Source organism: Calidris pugnax, unplaced genomic scaffold (assembly GCF_001431845.1).
Source record: "Calidris pugnax isolate Ruff unplaced genomic scaffold, ASM143184v1 scaffold111, whole genome shotgun sequence".
NCBI classification, from domain to species: domain Eukaryota; kingdom Metazoa; phylum Chordata; class Aves; order Charadriiformes; family Scolopacidae; genus Calidris; species Calidris pugnax.
The window spans coordinates 2,294,452-2,313,351 of NW_015090872.1; positions in this window are offsets into that span (position 1 = coordinate 2,294,452).

An 18,900-nucleotide genomic window follows, 5' to 3' on the forward strand; every position below is an offset into this window, starting at 1 on the left:
AGAGAAACTCCTCAGCCAGCAAACTTTCTAATTTATATCAAATGTGACATTCACAGTATGAAGTAATCCTGTTGGGCAAGTTGGGTCAAGTGCTTGGGTCTTGCTCCCCCTCATCCTGTACCTGACAAGGCTCGAAAACATTAAGACCTTGGAATCCACATCCCATAGGTGGCTATAAAGTAAATATTTTCACAAATTCTGACACTAGAGTCTTCTAAAAGTGCAGTTTTCCCAAGCAGTAGAAGAGACTTTACTGAAAAGTGAAATTACTGAAAGATAAATCAGTCCCATGTCGCTCAAACCAGGACGACATACTACTGCATGTTCTATATTTGCGTCCTGGAGTTGCCCATTGCAGGGAGAGATTGGAGGTGGTGAGAATAGATGGGAGGTGGTCAGAATTTGAGTTTTTAGAGGCACCAGGATGTCTTGCAGCCGCAGTTGTGCTCCCCTGTGCCTCTCCATGCTCCCAGCCCCTCGACAGAGCGAGCTCACCCCGAGCTTTGCTCTCCTGGGCTGTGGGATTGACTGGCTCTGCAGGGGAGCTCAGCTGCCCTGGCCCCGGCTTGGACCTTATCACCGTTCTCCCCAGGGTTTGCATTCAGCGTTGGCTGTAATCCTGCCCGAGTCTGTCACCCAGCTTATGCTCTGGACAGCAGGCAACATTTCACGTCAAGAGGAGTTAAGAACAACCTATTGCAGCATTTGTAAATTTAGTCGTGCTTACTTCAGCTGTTACCGCGCTTTTGAAGTGTTATCAGGGAAAAGTCATTTATTGAGAGCTCTTGCAGCTTTTGATACAGCCCCTTGTGAGAGGCTCTCAGCAAAACATGCCAGCTGTAGGGGAGAGGCAAAAAGCCTGGCTGCCAAACAAGTGCTGTGTGCGTGACAGAGGGGGAAAGAGAAAGAGCCATGGAAAAGAAACCCTGGAAAGATCAGCCAGCCTAACGACAGCGCTTCCCCACACTTCTGTTAATGCTCAGCCCCAAAGATGAAGTGAAGAGCTGTCTGTACCACCAGTGATTCAGCCAGAGCTCGGCAGGACTGCAGGAGGGCTCATTGAGCAACAGCCCAGCGCACGAAGTGCAGGGAAGACACAGGCAGGACCCAGCATATCAGAGGGAACAATCTGAACGACTCACACGCTGAGTTCTCGTGTTGTAACAGCCTCCGTGAGCAGAAACAGAGACATCTGGGGAGGGCAGATGAACTCTGCATGGTGTCAAGTGAGCCTGAAGTGCGAGCCGTGGCTCTGGCTCTTGCAGTCCCTCACTGCCAACAGCTAGTGAGTTTATTTGCCTTCTGGCCCCAACAGTGAGGAGGCTTACAGGCACGTTCCTCCTCGAGGTGGCTCCATTCAATGCACACATGAGTTGACCCCACTGGATATTAAGACAGAATTAGCAGCAGGTCCATAGGAGCACTGGGATTATAGCAAACCCTTGCCTGGGTGCAGCCAGCAACAGCTCTAGTCTTCCTCCAGGACAGATTTTTAGAACCAGCTAAAGAAGAACGTTCGAGCATCTATTCCTCACAACCAGGGGAGGCAAATAGGAGGATGGGAACATCCAGGAGCCTTTTTGGTGCCTCTGTTTTTGGCTAAATCGGTTGCTTTGTCTTCATTCTCCCTTTGTGTGAGCACAGAGTAGGACTGTCTCCAAGCGGCTGCAGCCACCACCGCCCGTGTCCCACAGCTCATCACTGGCAGCTTGGGCAGAGGGGCGCTGGACCACGCACCTTCTAAGAGGGATATGCAGATAGGTTCAGCCTCCTCTCTGAGGGCAATCAAAACCAGCAGATGCTCAAAGAAAGTCAGCAAGAGCAATCTGAGGTTTGGAAGGCTGTATATGCAAGAGGAAAAGCAGGCAATCCTCTCCTTTAGACACACATTGTTGCGTGCAAGGCTTACCCAACACAGCCCTAGCCACTGGAATACAACAGGTAGAGCTTTTATTTACATAAAGCCACTGCAGTGACTGAAAAGACTTTCCACCACTTGTGTTTCAGGCCTAGATTCATCCTCTCTTAAAACAGAAGACACATAAATCACTGGTGAGCCAAGTTTCACAACCCTTTCTCAGCCCCAGCCAAGTGCTGGCAGCACAGAGGCACTTGTGAACCCCAGTGCTGAGCATGGGGAGAAGACAGGGCTGTCCCCCCAGGAGGAGCTGCCACCATCCTGTGCCTGCCCGTACTGTGCCCGGGCAGGAGATAACGCAGGAACAACTCGTTCCCAGAAGCACGTACCAGTTATGAAAGAGCAACATCAACCGCCTGTCTTCTCCTTTCAATCAGCCATTTGGGTGCTGATAGGGGACCTGACAGCACTGCTAGTTAACACCTGCCCCATGCAACACTCAGTGTCCCAGCACGCGCCTCCCGCACACTTGAGAAATTTTGTCAAGCCGCATAAATCTCACATGGTGACAGAACAAGAAGTCTCCAATACTTCTAAAAAAAGACTTCACAACTCCAGCAGTAAATTAAACCTGCCCCCCTAATAGCTCGTTCACAGGGGAGTCCTGTACCAGAGCAGGGCCATAGGAAGAATTCACCTTCTCCCTCCAGAGCACCTCCAGCACAGAGGTCAGCCGTGGCAGTGAGCAACCAGGGGAGGTGGAGAGGAGTTCGCTCCATGGCTCACTATGTATTTGGCTGCCTCAGCATTTTAGGGCTTATGTTGAAGATCTGAGATGGTAAAAACCGAGCAGCAATGTTGGGTAGGTACAGCTGGTCACTGTTATGGAGGTATGTTGCCACCGGTGCTGCTCTTCTAACTGTTGCGAGCATTGAATGCCTTGTCATGGCCAACTGATGCTTGGAACGGGCCAGCAAGCCGGGCTGGGACACATGGTGTGCTTTTAATGCAAAACAATATTCCTCATTTAACTGGTGTGCTGCTTGCAATAATTGTTCATTTTTGTGTATTATAATGGCCTCCAGAACATGGTAAAAAAAGATGTAGACTCCTATAAACACTTCTGTGGTTTTATCGAATGTTTCTAAAATCTGCTTCACATGCTTAATGTTCTGGAAAATGTGCAGGAGTGAGAGAGAAAGCACCTGAAGCGTGTCCATCAGCAGGAGTCTTCTGACTTCAGCAGATCACAGCTAGAGATTATCTGGAAAAGGTGGTGTTTGGTGTGTTGGCCTCATCGTTATATCCAAGGGAAAATTGGAGCCATTAGTCTGACTGTGCAAATAACGAGTTCATGGGAAATAAACAGGAATATGATTCCATAGTGGTATTTACTGCAAAATTTCCTTACCCAGTCCTTCATGCAACCTGGCACAACAGGCTTTCTCTAATGGTATTTTTAATAAAAACCTGTCCTGGTGGGCAACAGCATGAACTCTTGCATAAAACTTAGTTGTTTAGGGTTTTTCTGAAGGAGATCCTGGTTCTTTCACATCTGTAGATGGCTTGTCTTGGCACATGAAACAAAAGAAATCCTGTAAGTCTATAGTATTGAAATATCATTGCATTGAAATATCAGGCTTTAATTTTCCCATGAAGGGAAGAACATAAAACGCCTTACAAACCTAGGCCTGGTCCACAACATTATCATAGCTGTTTAAATTCTTACCCTGCATCTCGGCTCCTAAAACAAACCAACAGAAGGCAGTCCAGTCTGTGCCCATAGAGAGTGGCTCTAGAACTGAAGATCTCAAGTTTGGTGAATGCTTCAGGTTTTGAGGCTAGACCTGGATTTCTAGGGGTGTGTGCCTCTTCTCTGTGCTCTCTGAGAGATACCCTTTCTTACTGCTGATAAAATTGCTGCTATTGCTTCTTTAGGGCCGTGATAGGATCAGTCATAACCAAAGCTGCAGGTAACAAGCACCAAAGAATTATATTGTGCAACAGCCTGGCCAAGAGCTCTTCCCCTGAGTTTATTACAAAGCCTTGTTTCCAGTGGCCTGCTGTTCATACGGATGAGCACACAAGGTCTGTGAAGGTATACAATTATTCATGCTAATCTCATTTTACAGTGACTTCAGCTTCATGAAGTTATTTTTGGTGGGCACAAATCCAGCTTGCTATCAGTAGTGTCAGTACATCAGATCACCTGTTTTCTGCTGTAAGATTGATCCTGCACTCTCACATTTAGGTACCACAAGCCCAGATACTCTTCCTCCAGGCTGTTTTCCTTGGAAATTTTACTACACATACAAGTCCATGCAAGAGGACAGCAGCTCCCAAATGGCTGTTTCTGGAGGTATTGGCACTGCTCCATCTTTCTGAAGCAGCAAGGTTTGGGGTTTTTTCCTTAATTTGGATAAAGGCAAATTATTGTCCAGCAGGGAATGAATTTCTGGTGCGCATTGGATAGCTGTGCAGCTGGACAGTAAGAATGCTCTTTCTAAAATTATAATCAAGAATTTCACTGGTGGGCAATGAGCAGAGACACTGCTGAGAACTGAGGCAGCCTGTACACCAAAGTCTGCCCACATGGCTAGTTCTTCAAGTTCAGTGAAAGCTCAAGTATACTTTGACACTGGCAGTATAAGAGCTCCAGGCACCAACAGCCATACATTACATTTCTATCCCAGAGCCTTTTTTTTGGGGACACACTAACATCTTCCAAACAGGAATCTACTAGAGATGGGACAGGGAAGCAGAGTTTCTTTGCATGGGTCCATAGAGAAATTGCCCCAATGACCAAAAGAAAAATGAGTAGATTACAAAACTCTGGCCTAGAATGCTGTGACAACAGCCACGTCTAATGAGGGACTGTAGTCACATATTTCTCTTCCAGATCTAAACGTCTGGGATTTACTTCTTCTAAAATTGAACATCCACAGCCCGAGAGAGGGCAAGACAGTCCACTGACAAGGACACTAGTTTAACAATGGAGTTCAATGTCTTCTACTGGCCAAAAAAATACATACGATCACTTAAGAAGCTATTTATGCTCTCTGGACCTCTGTTTTTCATCTTCCTTTCCAGATCTCCTGCAGCTTGGATACAGCAAGGTTTGAGGGGCTGATGATAGTCTGGTGGTTGGAGACATGCTGTATTTACCACAGGCAGAAATGGCTCAGCAGATGTACAAAATGAATGCGTGATGTACACAATAATTGCATGATGTACACACATCAGGCCAGAAGAGCCCAGGGGCTGGAAGCAGAGAGCTGGAGAACTGCTCTGGTAAGAATAATCTTGTAGATGGGAGCACAGCCTGTCCTCCATGTTGTGCTGTACCCACTGGGAGGACCATTACAGAAGAGGATTTGCTACTAAAGGTTAGCAGCATCATCAGGACTGTGTTGCTTTTAAATGAGAAGGGTCACAGGGATCTGTAAGGTTTGTTCCAGGCACATCTGACCTGCCCAGTCAGACCTGAACTGGGAGACCCCCATCTCCACAATGCCCACATGGGCAAAGCCACACTGGGTCCTGGGAGGGATGCATCATCTTTGCAAAAGCCGGGGCTTGGGAAAGGCCTTTCAACATGAAGAACAATCTTTGGAGCAAAAAGAGAAGAGCTAATGATAAAGACATTTACAAAGCACATCCCGGCTGCCCTGGGGAGCCCATGTCCTGAAGCCCCTGGGTGTTAGACTTTTGTCAATGCAGCTTTGTTCCCTGCTCCTTTTCTAGCACTGTCTCTTCCCTCTCTCCAGCTGTTTCTGGCTAGAACAAGGAGAACGGACAAAGCAGAACCTCTTGCATTGGGCAGGGCAGTCCTGGGAACTCAGGCTTCTCTGGACATCAGAGGAGCAAAACCCCACGTCGGCAGGAACACACCCGTCACACAGGAACAGCCAGCACCCCACAGAGCGATGCTTGTCAGATAAAAGCTCCCAGCCCAGCTTCCACATGGATATTTCAGCAGAGAGCTCAGGCTCTGCTGAAGCAGCCAAACCTTCTGCACAGGTGGCAAATGAACTGCTTGTCTTTCCTGGAGACAGAGCCATTGCTCTTGTTCTCCTCGTCCCTGCCACCACGGTGCACACCAACTCCGCTGCTCTCCGGTCCAGGGCAGCATCAGGAGATGAGCTCCCTGCTCTCTGCCCTGACTCCACACTTCTTAATTCTCCAGACATGAGAATCAGTGCTTAACATTGCTTCTGCCCTCCAGAGTGGCTGCCAAGCCTGATCACAGCCCTGCAGGGTAGCCCCAAGGGATCCCCTAAACCTACCGGTGGGTTTGTCAAGGTTCTGTGTTGCTGCTGGGCTGCAGCATTCAGGAGGCTGTAAACTCACACTTTTCTCAGCCCAACCTCAAAGCACAGAGTAGCTTTGGGGCAGTCTGCACATTGCTGGACTGCGACATTTTTATCAAAGCCAGTTTAGTCCCTGTTAACTTTAAATATTGTATACCTGCTCCCTCCCTCCAACTAATCCAAAATCATCTCTCACTCACATGTCACAGGACTCTTATTTCATTGCAGCTACTCACATGAACACAGTGAGCAAAATCTGGCCCTACCACCATGACCCTAATTCAAAAATCTTCCCTTTTTTCTGCAAATATTCCTTGGAACAAGGAGGGTTGCACTTAGGAGGGCACTGCAGATCCCCTGGGCCACTCGCTCCAACTCTTTTGATTAAGCAGGCAAGTTACTGTAAAAAGTTTGTGCATGGCTGAACTGGTGGCTGGTAGGAGGGGGAGGCACTGTCACAGGCTCTAGGTATTCAGCCATCTGAAAAATCCAGAATCAATTTTTTTCCATCAAATAAGACAGCCAGCCTTTTATTTCCCATAGCTGAAACACTGCAAAAGTTGGAAAACTATGAAGGCAGACAGGAGAGATGGAAACGTGCACAGAGTCATGTAGCCCAGCATATCTGACATGGACCAGAGAGGGGAAAAGTCCCTGCAGAGAGGAGGATTTGACAAGGTTCTGCAGGAAATTGATGGAGCCTGCCTGCTAGCACACTGCTTCCCCTGGCTTTCCATGAGGAAACACAGGGAAAAAAAAAAAATGCATCATTCAAATAAAGAACAGCACGAGAGAATTGAGGTGCTCAGTGTCAAAGCTCACTGTACTTTGGCCACCTACACCTGCATGGGTAGAAGATGCTTGGAGGCTGGTAAGGTCCTGTGCTACCCTGCTTTCTGCCACCAAAGGCACACAGTCCTCGTGGCTACTGTTTGGACCATGGGAGGGTGAGCCATAACAGACCACAGAAGACACAAAGATCCTTCACTAGACATGACCTGTTTCAAGAAAGTTTTATGCTCTTCTGTGTTTTTCTACCCTGCTCTGAACTGGTGCACCCTCCCACCTTTCTGCTGATGGGGGCAGAAAACAGCCCCAGCTGGACCCCTGCCACAATCCAGCACAGCCATCTGTACGAGGCATCGGGTGCTGAGGCCAGGGACTGCTTTGGACGTGCAAGCCAAGATGAGCACAAGGCATCAGTACATAGTGCTAAGGCAGGTTTTGCTGCTCTAACGCCCCTACGTAAAGAAATGCATTAGAATATTTACCAAAAAAAAAAAATTGCAGGTGTGGAAGCTGTAATTTAAGGGGACTGGCAGCAGAACTACTCCACATACATATATTTCAATTTGAGAACTGTTTTGACAGCTCTTTGGTAATACCCCCTTTGGGTTTTGCTCTGTGAGCAGTGTTCAACAGGAGCTATTTATAGAAGAGTAAACAAGGCGCAGGGTGCAATCTGCAGGAGAGCAATTATGGGGCAGAGTGTTTCCTCGGGGCTGGCTGGGCTCTCGTCCTGCTGCAGTGGATTAAATCACAGAATGGTTTAGGTTGGAAGGGACCTTAAAGATTGTCTAGTTCCAACCCCCCCTGCCGCAGGCAGGGACACCTTCTACTAGACTAGGTTGCTCCAAGCCCCATCCCACCTAAATTCGTGGTGATGTGTCATGGAGACAATTTGTGGATGGGGTTGAAGGCAGACCTGGATTACTGGTGTGTGTGTGCCCCAGGTGGGCAGCATGGGCTGTGGGTCCCCTCATCCCAGCACAAACCCACTGCATGAGCCAGGAGGTGCCTTGGCTCACTGAAAGGACTCAGGTGAGCAGCTGCCCAGCAGTATACAAGGGAGGGCCCAAAAGCAGGATCCTTGCTACCCAAGCACTGTCTGGGTTTTGCAGAGCCACTCATGGAAAGAGGCAAGCCTCAGAGTCCACTTTGGTGCCATTTGTGAGCACTGGGATAGAACCTGGATGAGGTCGGGATGGAGGAGGGCATGTGCATGGCTGGCAGCATCCTCAACATGTCATCTCCAGCCCTTTCCTGGATGTCAGGTTTAACTGGAGAGCAATGGATTGGATGCAAAGGCTGCCCGGTGCTGAGGGACATGTCCACAAGCAGGGCAGGGGGCTCTGGGAGACATGCCATCCTTCCATTGCTGTGCTCTGGCTGAGGGTAAGCAAGAAAAAGGCAGAGCCATGAGGTCATATGTCTTCAGCAGAGTCCACATGGACCAAACAAGCTTTTAAACAAAACAAACAAACAAAACCAAACCCCAAACCTACCAAAAACCACAACCCAAGAAGCTCCAGTTTATTTAAATGGCAACATCACTCCTCCTTAGCTACTAATCTCCAATAAAGCTTTTAATAACCTGTTGATATTTAATTAATGAGAATGCTTATTAAATTTAAATTCAGACTGCATTTGAAGCACAGCTCTGGATGAGCAGATACCCTCCCTGAGTGCAATGGCCCATGTGCCTGAGCCCACCTCGTTCCCAAGCACCACAGATCTGGCACGTCAGGTGCCAGGGAGCCTGCCACTGGCTGGAAAAGTGGTCCCTGTGCAATTGAGTCTGCAATGACAGCTCTTGGGAAAAAAAAAAAAAAAAAAAAAAAAAAAAGGAAGAAGAAACAAAACAGGAAAAGAAAACACAAAGAACAACTATTTAAAAAAAAAAAAAAAAAAGCCCCCAAAATAGCAATAGCAAGTATCAGCCTGGTTCTGTATAAGCATTGCAGAAGGATGTGACCAAAGGCACTGTCCGCGACTGAAGGCACAGCCTGGTTTGGGACAGGAAGACCCTAAAGGAAGCTGGACAAGTAACAGGAAGACAGACTGAGCAAGGCCTGAGGGAGCCCCTGGTTTGGTTAGATGGCAGCAGATAAGCTGGAGGCACGACATGACAGCACTCTCAAAGTATGTAAGAAGCTGGTGCAGAGGGAAGGGTCCAAACTGCCTGTGGCTGCTGTGGGAAGGACATGTAATAACAGGTTTTACCTTTCAGCAAAGAAAAGTTAGGCTTATCACTGGGCTCAGGCATTCAGGAGGCTTCTGCATTTCCCAGCTCTGAAGGATTTCAGAAAAGTGCTGGACTGACTTTAATCAGGGTGAAGTCAGAAGCGAGTCCTGCCTCAGGACAGGCACAGAGGGCTTTTTATGATACATGAAGCATTCTCTTACTGCTCCTGAGCAGGGAAGAGTTGTGACCCAGACAGCACACTGCCAAGCGAGCTAGGTGAAGGCTCGGTACAAGCCTGAAGCCATCTTTCAGGTAAGGAATGGGGGGAGGAATAATCATAATTTAATGGGACAGCTGAAGGCAGCTCTGGACAGGCTCTGAGTATCAGCCAATCCCCAGCCATCAAACCAGCCTTGGGACCCACCTCCAGCACTGCTGCAAGCAGCTGCCCCTGCAAATGCTCATGGTTAAACAGTGCCCAGCCCTCTCCTTTACTCCTTTTTACCTGCAGAGTTCTGCTAAGCAAGAGACACCTCCAGCAACACCAACAAAATTCTCTGGATCTCTGCAGTGTCAGTGACTGGAACCCAGTCAGCTTTCTATTGCTATGCAAGGAGGAACAAACATCAGCCCATCCTTAGCAATGCACTTATTTTTGTTCCCTACCAAGGATGCTGTTGATTACAATGAGGTATTTTTACAGCACAAAAATACTTTGGCAAATCACCCTATATTTTTCTAAAAAAGTCATTTCCAGTTTCACTCTATGGAAAAATATTAGCAGGAACCTCTCCAGGCAGTGGCTTCACGATTTCCATTGCCTCTTGCAGGAGGCCTGGCCTTCCAAAAAGAAGCAGGAACAGAGATATCTGCGTATCCCACACACAGATTTGCCACTCGTTGGGTTGGGGTTCTGTGCCAGTCTGGCCCAGCTGCAGTAGGGACCTCAGACCCTCAATGGAGGGACCCTCAATGGTGACCAGACAGGAGGGCTCCTTGCTGCATGGTGTCCTCCCCCTGCTCCCAGCAAAGCCCAGCACAGGTCTACATCTCCTGCCAGGGAGGGAGCCGATGCATGCTCTGGATATGTGCTTTACCCAGGGTCAGCCGGGGCCACAGCCCTACTGCAGCCCTTGGTGGAAACCAGGGAATTGAGCAATTCCTTCATTCCACTGCTTTTACAGACCTGGCATAAGTTTTCATTGTTTTTAGATGCATCTCAGCACGTCCTGTTCAACACATGGAGGAGGGCTGGTGTTTTGCACCAAGTGGGTATTGTAAAAGCAGGGGAGGATGTGCAGAGGGAATCGGCGACTGCTTTTGGAAAACTTACAGCCTCAATTTTTATGCTTCTGTGTCATTTTATAGGATTAGCTAGTGCTGAGAGAGAAGCGAAGATAATAAACCAAAACACACCCAAACAAGACTTTGCCTGCCTCCCCTTCACTCAAGAGGCACTGGGAAGCCTGTTGGGATTGCAGCAACCTGGCATCAGCTGAGAGCATCCCAGGGCATCCCACATGGAAACTCGCTGCTGGCAGATAGAGGAGCAGGAGCTGGCTCTCCAAAACCAACCCCACAGCAAGCATGCCCCATGAGAGCCTTCATTTAGGATGAACACTAATGAGAGGGGAGCCCCAGGCACCCTGAGCAGCTGTGGAACAGAGACGGTGCCACCTCAGCCTGGTTTTATTTCTGTTACAAGCCCACTAAGATTTTATTCGTTAGGAATCAGTTGCAGCCAGCCCACAGGCAAGGCCTTTGTTTAAGGCTCAGTGTGGCTGGGCTCTGTGCTCAGATCACATACTCATCACTAGTGAGTTTTTTTTAGGCTTCTTTTCCAAGTAACAGGAAACGTTTAGCTTTTTCAAAACAATCATTTACATTTCTGTTTCAGGAGTAGCCCCAAGAGGGAACAACAGGAGCAATCAGCTCAGACAACACAAAGCAACTTGTCCTGACTTGGGTGCTGGACTTTGAGCTTTACCAAACTGTATTACATTTCATTCCCTGCTGCTAAGGGGCAACACGATGTCAAGAGTTAAGTGGAAATTTAATGGGAAGAAAAAAACAAACCACAAACACAAGAGAAAGGAAATTACCTGCCCTCTCTTGCTCAGCTCCTTGCAGGAGCATCAAGGGCAGCCTGGCCCCCACGAGACCCCCACACGCCCCCACCCCCAGCATCCCCTCACTGGGAGGCAGATGGGAGAGACCCCAAAGCACAGGGGAAGATGTAAAGCAGCACCCAGTGTCACAGAGACACCCACTCCTGACACAGCACCTGTAGCTGCACCCGGGGGTTGGATTTCTGCAGTTTTGCATACCCTTATTTTTCTGACTGTTGACGATTTCTTACCATTGGTACCTTCCTTTCCATTTCCTGATGTTTCCTCTTGCCCTCTCTCGCTTTCTATTTGTGTTTTTCTCCCCACTGGACATTTCCTTGAGTGCTTCTTGTGAACCCTTCCCCTGTTTCTGTTCCTGTTCCCTTCACCCTCCCTTCCTCCTCACAAGAAATCAATTCTCACTTTTCTTAAATCACTTCCTCCTTTCCTTCTCACTCATTCATCTCCTTCGCTTTGCTCCCCACTAGCAATGGCTCTGTGTTGAACTTTGTTGGCTGTGGCTTTTTACTTTCATCTACTAAGAGAATCACAGAATGGTTAGAGTTGGAAGGGACCTTAAAGACCATCCAGTTCCACCCCCTGCCATGGACAGGGACACCTCCCACTAGATCAGGTTCCTCAAAGCCCCATCCAACCTGGCTTTGGATACTCAGTCAGGCAATGCCAAGAGGATATTTCTGTGCAAGTAATCAGAGACAGCATCTTTCCCTCTGGTATCCAGAAGGTCCTGGGCACATCTTCAGTTCAGTTCTCTCTCCCTCGTAACCTTCTCCTCTCATCAGGGATCAGGGTAGAGTTATGAAAGAAGCCTTGTATTTAACAGTGTGCCAGCAGGAGCCACAGGCTGAGCCTGCTTTGGTACCCCATGTCTGCTTGGGCAGAGGAAAACTGCTCTCCCATCCATGTGCTTGGGCAGCAGTGGGGGAACCCAGCAGGGAGTCCCTCAAGAAGCCACCACAGCATGGATATACAGCCAGGCATGGCCCTGGGATGCTGCACTGTGGATACCAGAAGTGAAAATGGTCAGGGACTTCCCCACTGTCAATTGGGATGAACAAAAAGAGAAGCCTCCAAGCTGATCCATGACCTGGTCTCAAAACAGGCGATCAGGTCCATCCTTTGTCCTCCCTATCCTCTGGATAGCAGTAGGGCATCTCCACTAACCTGAACCTGTGTTCTACCATGAGCCCATCCCAGAGTGGTGGCAGGCCCAGGCACCTGTGATGTTGGGTTGTGTGATTGATGCCTCTTCAAATCACTGCTAGGAGAGAGATTGCAGATTCCTTCCTGGTGAGGTTTGGTAAACACTTTTGTGCTGGTCAGCTGCAGAGGTATGAGGATTGCACAAAGTCTGACAGACAAAACAAACCCCAGTGTGTATCAACGCGTGAGAACGTGTTCCTTGTGGAAGGGGAAAAAAAAGGGGGGGAGAAGATGATTTATAATACTCTAACTATGCTGGAAACAGCTTGTACCCAGCTAGCTGGAGAAAAGGGAGCTCGAAGGAAATTGAGGAAAGAACAATCCTTAGGTCAACCTGACATTTGTTGTCCAGTCTATGGGAAAATATTATCCGAAAACCAGACTTTGTAACCGTAAGAGAAGACAAATTTAATGGAAAGATGTTTTTGGTTGCCGTGATGTTAGTGTGGAGATGACACCACAGACTGCCAGCGATGGAGAAAACCCAGCAGCAGCCAGAGATGCTACCTACTTCCATAACCAAGTTCCCAGTTCTGGCTTCTATGAGAGAACCTCAGATTTCCACATTAAAAAAAAATAAAAATCTCAACACTCAAGTTGTGTGAGCTACTAAGGGACTTGATACCAGGAAGCAAAAAGACTCATCGTGCGTTTGTGCCTTATGCTTTGTCAAAGCCTCATGAGCCAAAGCCCATTTTTCAGTAGCCCCTTGCATGAGGTGTCAGCCCTTGGAGCTGACAGCATTGAATTCCCCTCCAGCAGAAGGAAATTCTGGGCCAGATCATGACCACCCTGCTGTGACACTGATGGCAAAGTATTCTCCTGGCTCTACCTTTCCCAGCAAAGTTGAGAGGAAAGAGGGTTTTTTTGCCAGGGCTGAGAAAAGAAAGGCTTTAGCAATCTCTGAGAGAGCTGCAGAAGTCCTATGGAAGTCCCTAGGAGCTCCATCCAGCATGAGTTCTTGCAGCCTGTTGCCAAGAAGCGTTTCACTGCATCAATTTAGTGTCTAACTCATCACCACAACCACTTCTAATCCCCCCTGCACCAAATTTACAAGTTATATAAACCATTTGCAACGTATGGACACCAGAAGCCGGAGCATGTAATCACAGGGTAGTGTAATCATGGATACCAGGGGATTTTTTGACCCCACAAGGAGGACGCTGTGGGTGGTGGAGCAGGTCTCCCAGGAAGCTGTGCAGCCTCCACCCTTAAGGGTTTTAAAGAGCAGGCTCGGTGAAGCCCTGAACTGACCTGGTCTGATCTCAGAGCTGACCCTGCTTTGAACAGCAGGTTAGTCTAGACTTGAAGGACACCTCCTAAGGAACCTTCCCGCGACAATCACCCGCAGCTTCCACGTTTGTCAAACCACTTCCCTAAACACCTCCTGCAGAGCTGTCCCAACAGCTGCTACGCTGAGGTGCAAGGACCTCACAGCAGTCCTTAAGAGTCTGTAAGGGGGGAGGGAGGCACAGGGAGCATCTCCTGCTCTGATATTATTATTCTCTGAAGAAACCTAGAAGCTTGACAGCCACAAACGTCACTTGTACAAGACACAGAGGCCAAAGCAAACGCACAGCTGGGGTCCCTGACAGGGTGTTTTACAGCCCAGGCTCCAGCCACCATGAGGAGAGTGGTTGCTGTCAGCGAGCAGCGTTCCTGCGCGCGTAGGAAGAGTGGAGGGGAATCACAACGCTCTGCCTGTTCTCACGCGACCTCTTGGACAACTGGCACTTAAATGTCTCCTTGAGGAGCAGCCTCCTGACCTTCTGCCCAGCTCCCAAGTCAGTACATGCTCGAACTGTTCCTTCCTCCTAGCCACTGAGACGCCTTTATCCTGCTGTCCAGAACAGTTTGTTTCATGACAAAGCCTTCCGTCATCACTTGCCGTGCCCAGGCACCACCAGCGACTGAAGCAGATGTGACCCCATCTTTCACTGTCACACAAGTCAGTGCTCGAACTGCCACCTCCAGAAGCTGGGAACGTGACCCTGACAAGGTCCCCAGGTACACATGTGAGTTAGAGGAGCCCCCCTGGGATGCCCATGGTGCACACCCCATCTTACAGCCCTTGCTGGTTTCCTACTGGTCCAGAAACACAAAGCAGAGCCCAGAAGGTCCCTCTCGTCACAAAGGATTTTCACTGCCACCCCACCACCACCCACGAGTTGCACTGATTGGCTTTTCCTAATGATATGGCTTTGCCCAAAGCATGTGTCATCACCTGCAATTTCAATAACGACACGCCGAGATCTTTATCACAAACACTCATTTTCACCTATTTTCATCTTCGAATTCTTGATGGGTGACACCACCAAAAAACAAGGCAAGAAAACACTACTATTTATTCACACCACAGCAAACCCCCAGGCCCCACTGGCTGCTGCAGAGGGTGGGGTGGGACCCACGGACGGGGACAGATCCTGCCCAGAAACCCCATGCAGGGATAGAGGCAAACACCTCCTTCAATAACAAACAGCGAGGGGGAAGTGGGAGGGGTGGGAAATCTGGTGACAGGCTTTTAAATAGACCAGCTGTGAGGGCTGCGGGAGGGTTTCACTGCAGTTATATTTATGTATGTTTTTTAGAGAGATAAACACAATTGCAGCAGCCCCCAGCAGCGAGCAGGAGCACTCCCATTAGTGAGGTTGGGATCAGGCCCATTCTCTCCTGATGTTCCTCGGAGGGGTAGCTCCAGAGCAGGATTTAGTAGCAGCTGGTTTCTCTGTATATTCTGCTCAGACACCCCTTGAGCAACTGGTGCTACGGAAGGAGCTGCGATGATGCACGTAGGAGGCAATTAACAGCCCGCTCGGTGATTAGGGGCACGCTCTGTTCCTGCTAGGCTCTGCCTCGATGCCCACACATCTCCCTGGCTCCTGCCCAGGTCCTGCCCCCACAGGTAGCCCCAGGGCAAGTTAGAAGCCAAGAGTGATCCTCCACTAGCCCTGGGAGAGTTAAGGATGGACACTGGAGGGTTATCAATGAACGGCAAGGTGGACATTGACAGCACGTGGTGACATGGCACACCTCTGCCCATCCCCTGCTGCTGTGGTCCAGCCATGATGAGTTTTGGCCATCCCTGTGACCAGCTACACGAGCTACAGGGTCAAACTTACATGGGTATGAAAGGGGAAATCGGGTCCTGCAGCCTCCATGGAGCACCACCCATGTGCTGAGGAGCTGCTGATTCGATAAGCCTTTGGGGGATGGTTCATACACTTGGAAGTGGTTGGCATGGAAGCAACACAAATATTTTCAAGACACTGTCAGCAGCGTGTCACCAGAGCTGGTTATCACGGATCCCCCACATCCGTCTCAACAAGAAAGTCTTAAGAAGTGAAAGTTCAGGAAAACCATCCTGGGAACACCAGCAAGCACAGGGATGCAGGAGCAAGTGGGTGGCAGTGAGGATGAGGAGAAGGTCCCAGAAGACCAAAATCCCATTATGACATCCAAGGAAAAAAATACGACCAGTTTCCCCAATGATGGCTTGGGAACAGAGGGAAGTCTCTGATCCCTGTCCTGAGGGTTTGTAGCCCCCAGCACACCCTCCATGACAGACATTTCCCTACTCCCAGCAGCAGTCCCACCTCCCACACAGATCCTGCTCATCCAAGGCCCAAACTGGCCAGAAGCCTTTGATGGAGGGGAACCACTGAACGCAAAAGCCATGAGAACATCAACCCTCATTCAAAGTCTCTATCTCTTAAGTAAATCTTACATCTGCCTTCTGAAGTAACTTCAGATCCCAATGTAAAGACACTTCTAAAACATGCAGATACAGCTGTAGGTGTAACATAACAGTCTCAGACAACCAGCTGGTGCTGCTGGAGCAGCTCCTGGCCCCAGTCACCCCCCCAGGAGGCTGCCCCAGGCTCCTGGCAAGGGCAGGGAGAGGCACCGAGCCTTCCCCCATGCCATGGGCAGCAGCAGCACTGGTGGAGGCAGGGCTCAGCTGACAACACTCCCCGGCAAGGTGTCTGCAGGGCATGCAAGCAATTGGAGAAAGTTCCACTTTTCCATCCCAATTCCACTATGGCTGGACCAAACTGGCACAAGGGCACACCTCCACCACCTCCCAGCAGCCACTAAGCTGCTGCTGTAGCTACTGGAGGAAAGCCTGATCATCACCAGAAAGAAGGCAAGCCAGAACTTTTAGCAGCTTTAAAAAGGAGATAACCTCAGCTTTACTTCATCATCAGCTACAATCCTTCCCCCATGAACCACCTTACCTTTCTGAAGGCATCTCTTGGGGAGACAAGCTACAGCCAGGACCAGTTCCTCGGTGTTCCACATCCCAGAATACATATGTCTCCTCCTCCAAGGCAGACACCCTCAAATTTGAGCTCTCCCCTGTACTGCCAAGAGCCTCAAAAGACATTGGGAGTTAAGTAGAACCAGCTGTTTGCATCTTCCCCTCTTCTCACCTAGCAGCTGCTTTGATCTACTACAGGCAACCAGGAGTGACCTGGAGAGACAGAAACAAGCAGGAGCCCTGGTGGGAGTAAATAATTCTCTCCCGTGGCAAAACACGCTTTTTATTATACCCCAGAGAGAAAGTGGACACTGGGCAGGTTATCCCAAAAGTGCAGCTCCAGGCTCAGCTGAAGAAGGTTTGCTGCTGAGCTGCAGAACATTGAATCTGAGGGCTTCCTTCCCATCCCAGAGACCCACCAGACCTGCTCTTTGGGCTGGCAGAGGCACTGGGGCCACCTGAGCTTCCCAGACATGAGGCGAGTGCTCCTCAGCCACACCTGTGCTAATAAAGCAGATGTAGCTTTTATAATGAGATAGTAACACTTTGTAAAGATCCTAATGAGGACAGGGCATCTCGGGTACATCTAACTCAGGTTGCTTGAGGTGAACAACTATAAAGCTAATCTCACTGGGATATAAACTATGTCACCTGCCATATATCTAAAATTTTGTAATGCTGGCCAGCTTGTTGCAGCTCTGGTAAGGTAGCAGGGATCTGAGTGTGCTTGTGATGAGCTCCTAATGACTCTGGTAGAACAAGCCCAGGCAAGAGTCAGTAGGCAAACTGGCTCCCAAGGTGGCCCCATGGCTGGTGAGCGTGTGGCACGGGCTCTGCTGTGCCATGGTGCTTCAGAGAAAACCAGACTGAGCTGAGAACACAAACTATGCCAAGGTTTGCAATGGAGGTAATTGTTAGCCCTGCTGAGAAGGACTTTGGGGGGACTGGTGGGTAAAAAGCTGGACATGAGCTGACAATATGCACTCATAGCCCAGAAAGCCAACTGCATCCTGGGGTCAGCAGGGTGAGGGAGGGGATTCTGCCCCTCTGCTCAGCTCTGGTGAGACCCCCCTGCAGTGCTGTGTCCAGCTTTGGAGTCCCCAACATGAGAAGGTCCAGATGAGGACAGGCTGAGAGAGTTGGGGTTGCTCAGCCTGGAGAAAAGAAGGCTCCAGAAAGACCATAGAGCCCCTTCCAGTCCTTAAAGGGGCTCCAGGAGAGATGGGGAGAGACTCTTGATCAGGACATGGAGTGATAGGACAAGGGGGAATGGTTTTATACTGAAAGAGTCCAGGAAGATACCTGAAAGATACCAGGAAGAAATTCTCAACTGTGAGGGTGATGAGACATTGGCACGGGTTGCCCAGAGAAGTTGAGGATGCCCCATCCCTGGAAATATTCAAAGCCAGGCTGGATGGGGCTTTGAGCAACCCAGTCTACAGGGAGGTGTCCCTGCCCATGGCAGGGGGTTGGAACTAGATGGCCTTTAAAGTTTCCTTCCAACCCAAACCATTCTATGATTCTATTTACTTAACCTTTCCTGAGTTTCAAATCACAGTTCTGAAATTATTCTGATCCCACATAAGAGGTTGGGTTTTTTTTTTTGTAAAGCACAGTTAGATAAAAAGCCCTGTGCGATGGTTTCAGCTGTTCCACTGCAGTGTGTGCTGTAGCGGATGGGAGTCCCTCCAAACCCCCGCAGGCACCAGCTCCAGCGAGCTGTGCCACAAGCCCCAGTGTCACTGCTGGGGTCCCTCCTGTCAACTGCTAGGTCTTTCCATGTAATGTCACCCCAGCATGGGTTTCTGCTTGATGCGCTGTCCCGCTCCCCCTCTTTGAGACACAAACATGTGAACGTGCCCCAGGGTGCATCACAGCACCCATCCTTTGGAAGAGCTCAGCATCCCAGGAGCTGGGAATGACCGACCAGCCTTTCAAATCATAGAATTGTTTTGGTTGGAAGAGACCTTTAAGATCAGAGAGTCCAACCACCAACCTAACACTGCCAAGTCCACCACTAAGCCATGTCCGTCAGCACCACATCTACATGTCCTTTAAGTACCTCCAGGGATGGTGAGTCAACCACTTCCCTGGGCAGCCTATTCCAATGCTCGACAACCCTTTTGGTGAAGAATTTTTTCCTTATATCCAATATTCCACCATCTACCCCGGCTTGG